Source organism: Pelodiscus sinensis, chromosome 19 (genome assembly GCF_052426305.1).
Source record: "Pelodiscus sinensis isolate ZL-2025 chromosome 19, ASM5242630v1, whole genome shotgun sequence".
Taxonomy (NCBI): Eukaryota; Metazoa; Chordata; order Testudines; family Trionychidae; genus Pelodiscus; species Pelodiscus sinensis.
The window spans coordinates 28,408,086-28,424,207 of record NC_143070.1 but is presented as its reverse complement, the minus strand read 5'-3'; the positions used below and the strand labels follow the sequence as shown (position 1 = coordinate 28,424,207).

The following is a 16,122-nucleotide window of genomic DNA, read 5'->3' as shown; positions in this document are numbered from 1 at the left end:
GGGCTACAGTTGGGGGCAATCAGGTGACACCACAAAAAACACTCCCTCTAGGCGGTGCTGGAACATGGCATCACATGAGCATGTTGCTAGCACCCATGTCTCCCCCGTCAGGACCTCTAGAGACGTCCGGCAGCTCTGTCCTTGCACCCTGGGGCTGTCTGTCTGGGCCATGCACTCACACACACTGGCCCCTCCCTTTCTAGGACAGGGCTCCTGCTGTTCCTTCCTTTACTGAGCCTGGGAGTTGGGCTTATCCCAAGCAGCAGGGGCTGTGTTTACCTGGGGAGCCACAAGTAGGAGCAGAACCCCCTGTTCCCACTTTCTGCTTGGCTTTGAACCAGGAGCCTTTTGCACATTAAGCAACCACGATAACCACCACCCCACAGAAACATGCTTGTCAGTTTTTTTCTGTACATAAACTTGGACAAATATTCTGTTACTAATTCTTTGCCCAAGGCAGAGCAAGAGCAGGGAACAAGACCCCGCCCCCCCAATACTTCTCTAGACCCTTTGCTCCCAACACAGGGAGGTGGGGGGGGGGGGGGGGGGGGGGGGGGGGGGCTGTGTGCCTCGGGAGGAGTGACCCACATCATATCCCCAACATTTCTGCCCTTCATGGATGGACCTTTGGGGGCAGGCCCAGACGCTCCATCCTCTCACTCAACTCCTATCACACACTGGAGCAGGGCAGCCCCCAAGGTTAGGGCTGAGCTATGGGGTGCTGGGCAAGGGGCAGAGGCTGCAGGAGCTGAGCGTTTCCCTAGAGTCCAGGGACCCATAAGGAGGCACCATGCTCTGTGTCTCTCTCGGAAGGCGCAGAAAGGGATTGACTGGGGACAGGGAGAGTGGCCCAGGGGTTGTGCAGCTTGTTGCCCTGGTTAGGGGTGTGGCCAAAACACAGGCCTCGCTGTGAGCAGGATTTGAACCTGCGCAGGGAACCCCTATTGGATTTCTAATCCAACACCTTAACCACTCCGCCACCACAGCTGTGAAGTCAGCAGTGCTCCAGGATCAGGGAAAGTGGTAAATAATCCCAGTGCCCAGGCCTGACCTCACCCGCCCCACAGAATTCACACAGCAAAAATGGCTCCAGAACAGGGCAAGCTTGGGGGCTCATTGCTGGGCCCTGGGGTGAAGCATTAAACCAGCCCCCTCCTGCGGGGCCTGTGAGTGTTGCTGTCCCTGCTGTACACACAGGGCCATGGAGACAGGGAGAGGTTCACTGAATGGGCCAAGGTCACCCAGCGAGTTAGAGCACAGCTCTGCCCCCAGCGTCCTGCCCCACCCACCGACGTGCTGACTCCCTGGCTGCCAGGGGGCTGTTTGCATTGGCCTCTTTTGTTTTCTTTTCTGCTGTGAGACATTGGGACAGTTGGCCAGGGCGTCCCGCAGTTGCCATCTCCCTCTGTGCAGGTGCTGTCCAGAGCCCCGACTAGCAAACGCTGACACTGCTGTTAGGTCCAGACCAGAGGGGAGTGTTTAAGGGTTATTTCGGAAGAAGGGTTTTCTCCCCAAATAACTGCATCTAAACGGTGGTTTTTATTTCATAATAAAGTATTTTGAAACAGCACCCGGACACGATTATGCAAATAGAGCGCGGGATATTTAAATCTCAATTTCATTTACAATTTTGAATGTCTCCATTAGCATCCCTCTCCTGAAGGAGACTGCAAGTGTCGACATGTCCTGGGTGTTGCAACCTCCCAGCACTCACCTGATGTTCCCTCCCCGCTGCCTGAAGATGTTTGGGAGTCCTCCTGCGTCTCCTGGAGCTGCAGGTCATCAGCGTTGTCATCCTGAAGCTGCAGCTGCTGCTGCCCAGGTGTCTCCATCCCAGACTCCACAACTATCCCTGGAGACAGGGGCTCCCCACACCCCAGGATTCGGTCCAGTTCCTCACAGTATGCACAGTGCTGTGGTGCTTCCGCAGAGCGGGACCTGCCCTCACTGGCCCTCACATACCTCTCCCGCAATTCATTGACCTTGGGTCTGACTTGGTCTAGGATGCAGGAGGGGGGAGGTGGCCTTTCTCTGCAAGGCCATCAGCCATTGGGCCATATGTTAGATAATTTCATGGTGGTTAGGTCCATAAAAGGCTAGTAGCCAGGGGATAAAATGGTGTCCCTGGCCTCTGTCTGTCAGAGGCTGGAGACGGATGGCGGGAGACAAATCACTTGATCGTTTTCTTCAGTCCACCCCCTCTGGGGCACCTGGTGCTGGCCACTGTCAGCAGACAGGACACTGGGCTAGACGGACCTTTGGTCTGACCCAGTACGGCCGTTCTTATGTTTTTATGTTTATAAATGTTGCATTCGTCCACCTGGACTGCCGGGCCTGCAGAGACTCCCCCTTGGATCACAGCTCCAAGAGGGTCTTTATCTCTGGCCCAGACACTGACAGTGCCCAGTGTTTCTGCCCCTTGCTTGGTCCTGTGATGTGTCCCTGAAGGGGTCTCTGGGGGCTTGTGCCTGTGACATGGCTCTCCAGAAGGCAGACATGCTCGATCTTAGGCAAACGACCCAGAAACAACACTTTACGGCAAAAAACACAAGGACGGCTCTTGGTCCGCATCCCTGGGCCACAAAGAGTATCCAGAAGTCACTTCCCCACCTCTCCCTAGGCTGCTCTAGAGCTTAGCCCAAAGGCCGATAAACTCTACTCTCCCACCCAACAACCTCTGGGACTCCTCTCCTGCCCAGCTCCTCACACCACGGACAGTGCAGGGCAGCTACTACCCCAGCATCACCACTTCTGGTCTTTGCCTAATGGCCAAGAAGTTCTGCTTTACCCAAACAACACAGGCACCCTCTCGCCTCTGGCTAGCCTCATGGCAGATGTAGGATTTCCTCACTAATTTTCCCAGAAACTTTGCAGGCAGGCATTGGTGGTATAGTGGTGAGCATAGCTGCCTTCCAAGCAGTTGACCTGGGTTCAATTCCCAGCCAATGCAATGCAAGGAGGGAGCATCAAGGCTTTTATTTGAACCCTGAAAAAACAGGCACAAATGGGTCCTGCAGGTGTGGGCTGCCTCTCACCCCTCTTCATCCTCTCCGAGAGCATACACAGTAATGCCGTTCCTCCCTCACATACCCCTGCCGCAATTCCTTGACCTTGGCTCTGACTTGGTAGGATGCGGGGGTAGGAGGGAGGTGGCCTTTCTTTGCTAGACCATTGGCCATTTGGCCAAAAATGTCGGCATTCCTCTGCATGGACTGCAGGGCCTGCAGAGACTCCTCCTGGGACCACAGCTCCAAGAGCGTCTGTATCTGTGGCCCAGACTATGATGGTGCCTGGCGTTTGCTGCCCCTTGCTTGATTTGATTCCCAGCCAATGCAAGGAGGAAGGGAACAGGCAACCTCCTGGGGGAGATCTTATTTAACCCTGAGCAACAGGCACAACTGGGTCCCACAGCCAAAGGCTAAATCTCACCGCTTTTCGTGGGGAGCAGCTCAAACAAAACTAATTTGGCTGTTGTGGGGTCTGCATGAGGCTTGTACCCGTGACCTGGGCATTATTAGCATCAAGCGCTAAACAGCTGAGCCAGCAGGCCCATGAGTAGCCCCACAATAGAGGGAAGAGAAGAGTTTTCCCTGCTATTGGGGAAAGCAGGCCAGGCCAAGGCCCTTTTAGCCCCTGGGTCTGTGCAGGCTGGAGCCTCCTCTTACCAGTTTTCTGGCCTATTTCCTGAAAAGCTCACAGTCTTGTGCCTATTTCTGTTTCCCTGTCCATAGCAGGCAGCTAAAGGAGGGAGACAGGGATAGAACAGTCACCACAGCAAACATATCTGTGGCCAGCACAGGGCTTGAACCCAAGAGCTTGGTATTACTAGCTTCATGCACTAACCAACTTTACTAGCCAGCCAACCCAAACACAGCTCACAAATAGCCCTTTTAGAAAGGCGTGTCCGGCAGCTGAAGGGCTGTCTCTGCACCTGCCAATGGCTCTTCTCTGACAGGGCCACTAGCGACTCACTGTGATGTGGGCTGGCTCATCCAGCTGGTTTGACATTTGGTCAAGGTGGCTGCTGGCTGGCATGGTGCACTGAGACCCAGGGCAAAGAGGCAGCTGGAATCTCTTCCTATCAGCATCTTACCTCCCAGCTTCTTCCCTGTCAGCAGCAGCCACAGCCCCTTTCAGGCCCTGGGTCAGCCCAGCAGTTCCATGAGTGGCCAGGGGAGGCCTCTTCTGTGTCCCAGAAAGACCTGGGAAAATGTGAGCAAAGGAAGCAACAAGGCATCACTGGGAGTTGAACCCAGGATCTCCTGTTTAAAAAAAGCAAGCTAAGCCATGGTGCCCCCCTCAAGCTATTGGGTGAAACTGCTCTGTGGCCCCAGACAACACCTTTGACTCCCAAAGTGCAGCAATTTCCTTCCAGCTCTGGCTGTGTCTGCGGCTGAGCTGCACAAAGGAAGATACAAGATCCCTGCTGGGGTCTTTGCCGGATGAACATACCTGAGGAAAGAAGCTGGAAGCGCAACAGACACACAAAAGGGGACGAGGGACAGTTTGAGTTGCACACAAGGCTGGTGGCGCAGCTCAGCCAGGGACCTTATCCACTCACAGAGCTTCACAGCTTCTCCACACCCCGAACCCGACCAGGCAAACTGCCCCATGGGCTTCACCCGCACCATGCTCAGGGCCTGGGGATTTTCTGTCCTTTTGCCAGACCAAATAACTAACCACCCCACTGCTCTGGAGTCTCTGCCTCTCGTGGGCCTTCTCATCCTCAGGTCCACTTTGTCTCCAGACAGACCCTGCTCTGCCACAGGCTGTCACTCCTGGGCCTTCTAGAGCAAAATGTGCATCTTCATTCTGACTTCAAATACCTGGGCTTTTAGCACTCAGATCTGCATCTTACACCAGCATTTGCTAGTGCAGGGTCTGAACAACTTCTGCAGAGAGGGACAGAGCAACTGTGGAGCATCCATGCTAACTGTTTCAGAGAGCAGATGAATGTAAGCTCTTTGCTAGTGAAAGAAACTGTTACCCCAGATGGGACTTGAATCTACAATCGCTGGCTTAGGAGGCCAGTGCCTTGTCCATTAGGCCACTGGGGAACACAGGAAAGTCTGCCAGGGAAAGAAATTCACCCTTCTAAATGTCCCTTCTTCAACTTTTAGCTCCTGATTAAGCCCCTTTGAAGAAGCCAGATACACAGGAAGGGCTGATCACACCCCTCTGAAAATCAGCTTTCCATGGGTATCTGTAGCTGGCTCCAAGTCATGGGCCTTGACGTCTCGTCTCCCTCCCGAAACCAGGGAAGTGTCTCCCACGGCTACAGCCTCCTGAGGCTCTATGGCCCTGTCTGTACAGCAGGGACAGCAACACTCACAGCCCCACAGGAGGGCCCCTGGTCTAGCAATGTGGTCCCCTGAGCAGCCTTTGATGTTCTCTGCTTGAGCCCCAGAACCAGCCCTGAGTGAGGGGGGCAGAGAGGGGGCAGGACATGAGCCTGCAAGGCAGCAGTGACATCACAAGGAACTTTTACAGCACCTCAGCTTATTGGCTGGGAGGCAGTGACCTCACAGAGCAACCTTAGCAACAGCCAGGTGGGACAGGCTGCAGGGCTGGGGCAATTTCAGAGACCCCATGGCCTGGCTGCCTGGAATCTCCTTTGTGAGGTTTCCCCTTGAACTCACCTCTAAGGCAGCCTCAGACCAGAGCGGCCAGGACTCCTCTGCATGACTGTTGAAAGGGTTTGCCGTGTGAATTCTGTGGGGCAGGTAACGTCAAGCCTGGGCACTGAGATTTTTAACCAGTTTCCCTGAGCTGTTGTTACTTACAGCTGTGATGGCCGAGTGGTTAAGGTGTTGGATCAAAAATCCAATTGGATTCAAATCCTGCTCACAGTGAGGCCACACACCTTCCTAGGGCAACATGGAACCCAAACCCTGAGAAGAACATGCCTGTCCCATCAGAAGGGACACCTGCAGAAGGCAACAGAGGCTACAAAAGCAGGAGAGAACATGGGTTGCAGGGTCCTGCCTAACAACAGGAAAACCAGTCTGGCTTTCAGCAGAGCCACCTCCCCATGGATGCAGCCAGGGGACCAAGTGCCTCCAGTGGCCCCTCCCTCTCCCCAAAAGCCAGCCCTGGTTGGGGAGAAAGATGCTGGGCCCAGTGGCCTCCCTTCACCTGGCAGAGGCAGAAGTGATGGAGACAGGCCCAGGGGTGTGTGGGCTACAAAAGCCTCTTGTTCCCTTCTCAACTCCTAACAGTGCAAACATCAGGGAGAGTAGCTCAGTGATAGACTACAAATTATATGAGTGTTACTTCAAATCCAACTGACCATTCAATGGAAACATTTCTCTCTCCAATTCCTTTACATTCTAGGTTTCTATTTTTTGGATTCTATAAATGAATACGAATCCTTACTGCTGTCCTGTGCCAACGCCCATAAACCAGGCAAACCCGTCCCTCAGCTGGAGCCAGCTCAAACCCCCTGTGGGTCTGGTTTCTGTTTCCATCCGTTCAACAAGGGTGTGATTTGGAAGCCCAATCGCAGGTCCCTGGTCACCACGGGCTGTGCTGTGCAGAAGAACAAGAACCAGAACCAGCTGGGGAGGAACGGCCTAGTGTGTATTGCAATTGGTGGAGGAGGTGCCCAAATCTACCGGAGATGGGCAGGAGCAAGTTACAAACACACAGTAAACACCATTATCAGACTGCCCAGTGCACATTCCTACCTTCCCTTGTGCACACAACATACATGAGTCTCTAATTACTGGCCACCTGCCTTTCACACAGATCATTGATCCTTGTGACTTTCAGGTATATTCATATGGCAGGTGTTTAAACATAATGGCTGTGTCTACACTGGCCACTTATTCCGGAAAATCAGCCGCTTTTCCGGAATAACTTGCCAGCTGTCTACACTGGCCCCTTGAATTTCCGGAAAAGCACTGATGATCTACTATAAGAAATCAGCCGCTTTACGGGAAATACTATGCTGCTCCCGTTCGGGCAAAAGTCCTTTTTCTGGAAAACTGTTCCGGAAAAGGGCCAGTGTAGACAGCACAGTAGTGTTTTCTGCAAAAAAGCCCCGATCGCGAAAATGACGATCGGGGCTTTTATGCGGAAAAGCGCATCTACATTGGCACAGACGCTTTTCCCGAAAAAGTGCTTTTCCGGAAAAGCATCCTGCCAATGTAGACGCGCTTTTTCTGGAAATACTTATAATGGAAAACTGTTCCGTTTTAAGCATTTCTGGAAAATCATGCCAGTGTAGACGTAGCCCCGAAGCACAGTAGGGGGGCAAGAAGGAAGCGGGTGTGGGGTGGGGAGGAGAAGGCAGGAGCCTTCCGGGGAGGCACAGGAATCTTTCCCCCTCCCACTAGGAGCAGCATCCACCCTTTCTGCTCCCCCTCCCCTCCCCCTCCCACACTCACACACGCCCCACTCCTCCAGCCCTCCTGACTAACCCTGGGCACGTCACCCCGGCTCTCCTGGGCCTCTCTTCTCCCTTTGGCAAAACGGGGCTGATCAGGTTCCCTCCCTGGCAGCAGGGGCGGATGAGAGTTTTGCGGGGCCCAGGGCAACACGATATCGCGGGGCCCCCGCTTGGGAGAAAAATAGAAAAAAGGGGTCGTCCCACCCCCGTGCCCACTCCTCCTGTAGCCCCACACTGATCATGTGAGCTACCCCTCCTCATCCCCTCTCCTAACACCTCCCTCTACACACCTGCCCTGCCTCTCTCCTCTGGTGCTGGAACCTCCCCTGCAGAGCTGTGTCTAGACTGGCCAGTTTTTCTGGAAAATCAGTCGCTTTTTTGGAAAAACTTGCCAGCTGTCTATACTGACCGCTTGAAATTCCGCAAAAGCACTGACTTCCTATTCTAAGAAATCAGTGCTTTTTGCGGAAATACTATGCTGCTCTCGTTTGGGCAAAAGTCTCTTTTGCGCAAAAGGGCCAGTGTAGACAGCGGAGGTTTGTTTTGTTTTGTGCAAAAGCACATCTAGATTGGCCACAGACGCTTTTCCACAAAAAGTGCTTTTACAGAAAAGCATCTGTGCCAATCTAGACGCTCTGTTCCGAAAATGCTTTTAAAGGAAAACTTTTCCGTTAAAAGCATTTCCAGAAAATCATGCCAATCTAAACGCAGCCCGGGTGTAAAGCGTCAAATTTAAGCATGAATGACAATTCAGAGGTTTCTCTTTCAAGTCTGGTGGTAAAATGCCTTTGAAGGGCTGTGTCTAGACTGGCAAGTTTTTCCGCAAAATCATATGATTTTGCGGAAAAACTTGCCAGCTGTCTACACTGGCCTCTTGAATTTCCGCAAGAACACTGACGATCTCATGTAAGATCGTCAGTGTTCTTGCAGAAATACTGTGCTGCTCCCGTTCGGGCAAAAGCCCTCTTGCACAAATCATTTGCGCAAGAGGGCCAGTGTAAACAGCACAGGACTGTTTTCCGCAAAAAAGCCCCAATCGCGAAAATGGCGATCGGGGCTTTTTTGCGGAAAAGCGAGTCTAGATTGGCACGGACGCTTCTCCGCAAAAAGTGCTTTGGGGGAAAAGTGTCCGTGCCAATCTAGATGCTCTGTTCCAAAAATGCTTTTAACGGAAAACTTTTCCATTAAAAGCATTCCGGAAAATCATGCCAGTCTAGACGTAGCCCCTCTTGTTAGCACTACATAGTTCTATTTTTTGTTTTAGCTGGACTAGACTAACACAACTACTACTATTAAAAAGGTAGCACATCATAAAGTACAACATTTTCAAATAAACACAGGCATCTACAGGCCTCACTACAGAAACTAATAGTTCAGTTCTGTTTTTTCACACCATTAGGTAGCTTCACCAGAGTGAAGCCTCAAAAAATTGAGTATAAACTCTTAAATGTTCCTTTCCACGAAAATCTTTAGTAAAAGGCGAAAGATTTATACGATCTGAAGAGAAACCAGAGTATACCTCAATTGCTGCAGAGGCGCTGCCAGAAAAACGGCGTCTGTTTCTCAACTCACGGTGGCTACACCGGACCGTCTGCAAATCCCCACCCCTTCTGCAGCCTGTTGCTCTGCCGTGCTGATAGCCCAAGTTTTGCATGGGAGCCAGGGGCTTTAGGAGCAAACTCTGCCCCATGGACGCGGGTGGTGTATCACTGTGCGCAATGCATCGTGGGTATGTAAATGAGCACCCCGAGGTACGCCCGAGTGCGCGGAGGAGCCCAGATCTCCAAGCTGCGGCTGCAGCCCCTAGCTTGCTGCCGAGGGCCGGGCTGGGCAGCTGCTGCTGGTCCCACCGCTGCTCCGGGCGCAGGCCGCGTGCTGGTTCCCCGCGGGCCCTTCGGCCAGTAGCTTGGGGGTGCCGGGCTCTGTGCTTCCCTCGGGAGGGGCAGGTGGGCTTGGGGCTCTGGTCGCTGCCGCGTGTAAGGGCCGGGGCACGAGCCGCTGAACTGCCCCGGGGAAGGGTGGGTCAGCCACGGAGCCTACAGAGGATCCAGCCCGCCCCGCGGCAGCAAAGTCCCCAGCCTCCAACGCTGCAGCCTGCACCTGTGGCCCTTCTCAGTAGCCCGCCCGCTGTGATCAAGCCAGACCCCGGGACACCCGAGTGCGATTCTCCCCCGCCTGGGCCAGCTGGTGCTGTCCCCGGTTTGCTCGCGCTGTTTAAACACCTCAGTCTCCGCCCCTAAAGAGCCGGGTTGGTTCCAACCTTCTCAGGAACGTTCACAGCATGGAACAGAACAGGAACAGCCGCGCTGGTGACGAAACCCTAGACACCCCCTTCCTATTCCAAAGTGCAGCCGTTCCCCATTCCCCTCCAGCTCTTGCTCTTGCCATGACTCACGGCCTGCACAGCCCAAGACATTTGGTTGGCAGCTGGTACCCAAAACCTTTTTGTCAATTGTAGCACCAGGCCCCAAAGGGACAGACCCAAGGCAGCCGCCTGGTCCTAAGGCCGGGCCTGCAGCCAGGGGGAGGGAGAAGAATCTCTCCTTTCAGCTGGAGTTGAATCAGCCACCTAAGGGCACTTGCCGAGCACCCGCTACAGGCCTCTGCTCTGCCAGCTGAGCTATGGAAGGTGCCTGGGGCAGGCTGCTTTGCCCAGGTGGCCCTTGGACGAGTGCCAGGGCAAGAGCCCCCCGAAGGGGCCGGCCTCCCAGGGGAGGGGCAGAGGAACCCAGCAGCACAGGGGTGTCACAGGCCCTTCACCCGCAGAAGGACCCTTGAGTGATCCAGGCAGAAACGCCGCGTCTCGCTCCCTGCAGCTCCCCTTGCTGCCCTGGCAGGCGCTGCCCCTTCTCCCACCGGCCTGGGCCTGGCCTCCCTCCCCCGCCCGGCACCACAGAAAGCCCCTTGGCGTGAGCCTGGGCAAGGCAGAGGCCTCAGGCCTGTCCCCTCTGAGGGGCTTGTGCCTCGGCCTCCTCTGCCCTTGGTGCCGGCTCTCCCGGCTGCCCCTGAGCGCTGCTGGCCAAAGGAGGCAGCAAGGCAGGAGAGGGGGGAGGAGCAAGTCCCGCTGAGGCCGACAGCTCAGGCTCAAGCCTCCAGCCCCAGCACAAAACCTTCAGCCGGGCCCGTGTGGCTCCCTCCTGCCCCCGCACACGCTCACAGGGGGAAACGTGCCCCATGTTCCATCCCCGCGCCAGGCCTGGGCGACGGGCTCAGTCCTCGAGCAGCCCACAGGGCCTGTGAGGGACGGACTGAGAGCAGGGCCCCACTGACACCCCCCGTCCTGCCCCACTGGCCTGCGTGCGGCGCTGGCACGGGACAGGCAGGAACGGCAGCCGGGGAGAAAGCAGCTTGGACTGACGGGCGAGTCTCACTTGCTGACCAGACTCCCGGGCCCTAGGCTCTGCAGGACCCTGCAACCCATGTTCTCTCCTGCTTTTGTAGCCTCTGTTGCCTTCTGCAGGTGTCCTTTCTGATGGGACAGGCATGTTCTTTTCAGGGTCTGGGTACCATGTTGCCCTAGGAAGGGGTGTGGCCAAAACACAGGCTTTGCTGTGATCAGGATTTGAACCTGCACAGGAAAACCCTATTGGATTTTATAAGGCCAACGCCTCAACAACTCGGCCATCACAGCTCAAAGTAACAGTATGCCAGGGAAACTCATAAATAATCTCAGTGCCCAGGCCTGACTTCACCTGACCCACAGAATTCACTCAGCAAAACATTTCTCCAGTCATGCAGAGGAGTCCTGGCTGTTCTGGTCTGAGGCTGGCTTAGAGGTGAGTTCTGCTTCCAGGTCTCCCTCCTCCTTCTTGGTCTTCTTCCTTCCTTTCCCTCCTTCTTCCTCTTCTCATTTCCCCTTTTCCTTCTTCTCCCTGGTCTCCTTGGACCCCAGTTTATATAGTGAAAATTGAGTCCTACTTAACCAATTATTTTAATATGATTTTACTAACCAAAGCTAACATACTATTATGATTTACCTAACCAATCACACTCCACCACCTTTGTTGATTTTCCCCCAGCAACATTAATGATACAGCCGACAGAAACAGTTACAAACCAGACAGCGATCACACAGACAAACAACAGGAAAGTGAAGAGAATTATCATAGAGTTCAAGGGGAAACCTCACAAAGGAGATTCCAGGCAGCCAGGCCATGGGGGTCTCTGAAATTGCCCCTGTTCTGCCTGGCTGTTGCCAAGGTTGCTCTGTGAGGTCACTGCCTCTCAGCCAATGAGCTGAGGTGCTGTAAAAGTTCCTTGTGATGTCACTGCTGCCTTGCAGGCTCATGTCCTGCCACTGGCCAGCCCCTTGGCATGTGTGAGCTGCTCCCCCTCACTCAGGGCTGGTTCTGGGGCTCAAGCAGGGAACATCAGAGGCTGCTCAGGGGGCCACATTGCTAGGCCAGGGGCCCTCCTGTGGGGCTGTGAGTGTTGCTGTCCCTGCTGTACAGACACGGCCATAGAGCCTCAGGAGGCTGCAGCGGAGGGAGACACTTCCCTGGTTTCGGGAGGGAGACGAGACGTCAAGGCCCATGACTCGGAGCCAGCTACAGATACCCATGGAAAGTTGATTTTCAGAGGGGTGTGATCAGCCCTTCCTGTGTATCTGGCTTCTTCAAAGGGGCTTAATCAGGAGCTAAAAGTTGAAGAAGGGAGATTTAGAAGGGAGAATTTCTTTCCCTGACAGTCTTTTCTGTGTGCTCCAGTGGCCTAATGGACAAGGCCCTGGCCTCCTAAGCCAGGGATTGTGGGTTCAAGTCCCACCTGGGGTGACAGTTTCTCTCACTGGCGAAGAGTTTACATTCCTCTGGTCTCTGAAACAATTAGCGCGGATGCTCCACAGTTGCTCTCTCTGTCTCTGCAGAAGTTGTTCAGACCCTGTACTAGCAAATGCTGGTGTAAGACGCAGATCTGAGTGCTAAAAGCCCAGGTATTCAAAGTCAGAAGGAAGAGGCATATTTCACTCTAGAAGGCCCAGGAGTGACAGCCTGTGGCAGAGCAGCGTCTGTCTGGAGATAAAGTGGACCTGAGGATGAGAAGGTCCATAAGAGGCAGAGACTCCAGAGCAGTGGGGTGGTTAGTTATTTGGTTGGGCAAAAGGACAGAAAAACCCCAGGCCCTGAGCATGGTGCGGGTGAAGCCCATGGGGCAGTTTGCCTGGTGGGGTTTGGAGCATGGAGAAGCTGTGAAGCTCTGTGAGTGGATAAGGTCCCTGGCTGAGCTGCGCCACCAGCCTTATGTGCGACTCAAACTGTCCCTTGTCCCCTTTTGTGTGTCTGTTGCGCTTCCAGCTTCTTTCCTCAGGCACGTTCATCCGGCAAAGACCCCCCCCCCAGGGGATCTTGTATCTTCCTTTGTGCAGCTCAGCTGCAGACACAGCCAGGGCTGGAAGGAAATTGCTGCACTTTGGGAGTCAAAGGTGTTGTCTGGGGCCACAGAGCAGTTTCACCCAATAGCTTGAGGGGGGCACCATGGCTTAGCTTGCCTTTTTTAAACAGGAGATCCTAGGTTCAACTCCCAGTGGTGCCTTGTTGCTTCCTTTGCTCACATTTTCCCAGGTCCTTCTGGGACACAGAAGAGGCCTCCCCTGGCCACCCATGGAACTGCTGGGCTGACCCAGGGCCTGAAAGGGGCTGTGACTGCTGCTGACAGGGAAGAAGCTGGGAGGTAAGATGCTGATAGCGAGAGATTCCAGCTGCCTCTTTGCCCTGGGTCTCAGTGCACCATGCCAGCCAGCAGCCACCTTGACCAAATGTCAAACCAGCTGGACTAGCCACCCCACATCACAGAGAGTCACTTGTGGCCCTGTCAGAGAAGAGCCATTGGCAGCTGCAGAGACATCCCTTCAGCTGCCGGATGTGCCTTTCTAAAAGGGCTATTTGTGAGCTGTGTTTGGGTTGGCTGGCTAGTAAAGTTGGTTAGTGCCTGAAGCTAATAATAGCAAGGTTATGGGTTCAAGCCCTGTGCTGGCCACAGATATGTTTGCTGTGGTGACTGTTCTACCCCTGTCTCCCTCCTTTAGCTGCCTGCTATGGACAGGGAAACAGAAATAGGCACAAGACTGTGAGCTTTTCAGGAAATAGGCCAGAAAACTGGTAAGAGGAGGCTCCAGCCTGCACAGACCCAGTGGCTAAAAGGGCCTTGGCCTGGCCTGCTTTCCCCAATAGCAGGGAAAACTCTTCTCTTCCCTATGTTGTGGGGCCACCTTTGGGCCTGCTGGCTCAGCTGTTTAGAGCTTGATGCTAATAACGCCCAGGTCACGGGTACAAGCCCCATGCAGACCCCACAACAGCCAAATTAGTTTTGTTTGAGCTGCTCCCAACGAAAAGCCGTGAGAGGGAGCCCTTGGCTGTGGGACCCACTTGTGCCTGTTGCTCAGGGTTAAAGAAGATCTCCCCCAGGAGGCTGCCTGTTCCCTTCCCACCTTGCATTGGCTGGGAATCAAATCAAGCAAGGGGCAGCAAACACCAGGCACCATCATAGTCTGGGCCACAGATAACGACCCTCTTGGAGCTGTGGTCCTAGGAGGAGTCTCTGCAGGCCCTGCAGTCCATGCGGAGGAATGTGGACATTTTGGGCCAAATGGCCAATGGTCTAGCAAAGAAAGGTCACCTCCCCCCTACCCCCGCATCCTACCAAGTCAGAGCCAAGGTCAAGGAATTGCGGCAGGGGTATGTGAGGGAGGAACCGCATTACTGTGCATGCTCTCAGAGAGGATGAAGAGGGGTGAGAGGCAGCCCACAGCTGCAGAACCCTTTTGTACCTGTTTTATCAGGGTTCAAATAAAAGCTCAGCAAGGAGCTTTGATGCTCCCTCTTTACATTGCGTTGGCTGGGAATCGAACCCAGGTCAACTGCTTGGAAGGCAGCTATGCTCACCACTATACCACCAATGCCTGCCTGAAAAGTTGCTGGGAAAAAATAGTGAGGAAATCCTACATCTGCCATGAGGCTAGCCAGAGGCAAGAGGGTGCCCGTGTGCTTTGGGGAAAGCAGAACTTCTTGACTATTAGGCAGAGACCAGAAGTGGTGACTCTGGGGGAGTGGCTGCCCTGCACTCTCCATGGTGTGAGGAGCCAGGCGGGAGAGGAGTCCCAGAGGTTGTTGGGTTGGAGAGTAGAGTTTATCGGCCTTTGGGCTAAGCTCTAGAGCAGCCAAGGGAGAAGTGGGGAAGTGACTTCTGGATACTCTTTGTGGCCCAGGGATGCGGACCAAGAGCCGTCCTTGTGGTTTTTGCCGTAAAGTGTTGTTTCTGGGTCCTTTGCCTAAGATGGAGCACTTCTTCCTTTTGGAGAGCCATTTCTCAGGCACAAGCCCCCAGAGACCTTTTCAGGGACACATCACAGGACCAAGCAAGAGGCAGACTCCCAAACGTCTTCAGGCAGTGGGGAGGGAACATCAGGTGAGTGCTGGGAGGTTGCAACACCCAGGACATGTCGACACTTGCAGTCTCCTTCAAGAGAGGGATGCAAATGGAGACATTCAAAATTGTAAATGAAACCGGGATTTAAATATCCTGCACTATATTTGCATAATCGTGTCCGGGTGCTGTTTCAAAATACTTTATTATGAAATAAAAAACACCGTTTAGATGCAGTTATTTGGGGAGGAAACCCTTCTTCTGAAATAACCCTTAAACACTCCCCTCTGGTCTGGATCTAACAGCAGTGTCAGTGTTTGCTAGTCGGGGCTCTGGACAGCACCTGCACAGAGGGAGATGGCAACTGCGGGACGCTCTGGCCAACTGTCCCAATGTCTCACAGCAGAAAAGACAGCAAAAGAGGCAAATGCAAACAGCCCCCTGGCAGCGAGGGAGTCAGCACGTCGGTGGGTGGGGCAGGGAGCTGGGGGCAGAGCTGGGCTCTAACTCGCTGGGTGACCTTGGCCCATTCAGTGAATCTCTCCCTGCCTCCATGGCCCTGTCTGTACAGCAGGGACAGCAACACTCACAGACCCCGTAGAAGGGGGGCTGGTTTGATGCTTCACCCCACGGCCCAGCAATGAGCCCCCAAGCTTGCCCTGTTCTGGAGCCAGGTTTGCTGTGTGAATTCTGTGGGGCGGGTGAGGTCAGGCCTGGGCACTGGGATTATTTACCACTTTCCCTGATCTTGGGACACTGCTGACTTCACAGCTGTGATGGCCAAGTGGTTAAGGCGTTGGACTTGAAATCCAATAGGGTTTCCCTGCGCAGGTTCAAATCCTGCTCACAGTGAGGCCTGTGTTTTGGCCACACCCCTAACCAGGGCAACAAGCTGCACAGCCCTGAGCCACTCTCCCTGCCCCCAGTCAATCCCTTTCTGCGCCTTCCGAGAGAGACAGGGGCCATGGTGCCTCATTATAGGTCCCTGGGCTCTAGGGAAACTCTCAGCTCCTGCAGCCTCTGCCCCTTGCCCAGCACCCCATGGCTCAGCCCTACCCTTGGGTGCTGCCCTGCTCTAGTATGTGATAGGAGTTGAGTGAGAGGATGGAGCATCTGGGCCTGCCCCCAAAGGTCCATCCATGAAGGGCAGAAATGCTGGGGATATGATTATCCTAAGTGAAACATTTTCACCTCCAGGTGTGTCAGTCATGGATTTCTATTGTACAGGGATTCTTAAAACGTCAGCAAACCCCTCATGTGTTCTTGTGCCAATGCATGTAAACCAGGCAGACGGGTCCCTCAACTGAAACCAGTTCAAACCTGCTGGGTGTCTGGTTTCTATTCCCATCAGTTGAGCAAGGCTGAGATCTGAA

At 54.2% G+C, this 16,122-nt stretch overlaps 1 protein-coding gene and 6 non-coding genes across 7 annotated transcripts in view; 4 read left to right on the top strand and 3 right to left on the bottom strand.

Annotated features, from left to right (window-relative positions):
- The window catches only part of LOC142821621 (zinc finger protein RFP-like), a 411,497-nt gene that overhangs the window by 373,793 nt on the left and 21,582 nt on the right, over positions 1-16,122 (top strand). The gene's annotated exons all lie outside the window — the stretch shown is intronic.
- Positions 906-987, bottom strand: TRNAS-AGA (transfer RNA serine (anticodon AGA)). Its single transcript has one exon. It is a non-coding gene; the product is annotated as a tRNA-Ser (tRNA).
- Positions 2,879-2,950, top strand: TRNAG-UCC (transfer RNA glycine (anticodon UCC)). The gene has a single exon. It is a non-coding gene; the product is annotated as a tRNA-Gly (tRNA).
- On the bottom strand, positions 8,792-8,907 carry LOC149522713 (U5 spliceosomal RNA). Its single transcript, XR_016347505.1, has one exon. It is a non-coding gene; the product is annotated as a U5 spliceosomal RNA (small nuclear RNA).
- TRNAR-CCU (transfer RNA arginine (anticodon CCU)) lies at positions 12,090-12,162 on the top strand. Its single transcript has one exon. It is a non-coding gene; the product is annotated as a tRNA-Arg (tRNA).
- On the bottom strand, positions 14,214-14,285 carry TRNAG-UCC (transfer RNA glycine (anticodon UCC)). Its single transcript has one exon. It is a non-coding gene; the product is annotated as a tRNA-Gly (tRNA).
- On the top strand, positions 15,520-15,601 carry TRNAS-UGA (transfer RNA serine (anticodon UGA)). The gene has a single exon. It is a non-coding gene; the product is annotated as a tRNA-Ser (tRNA).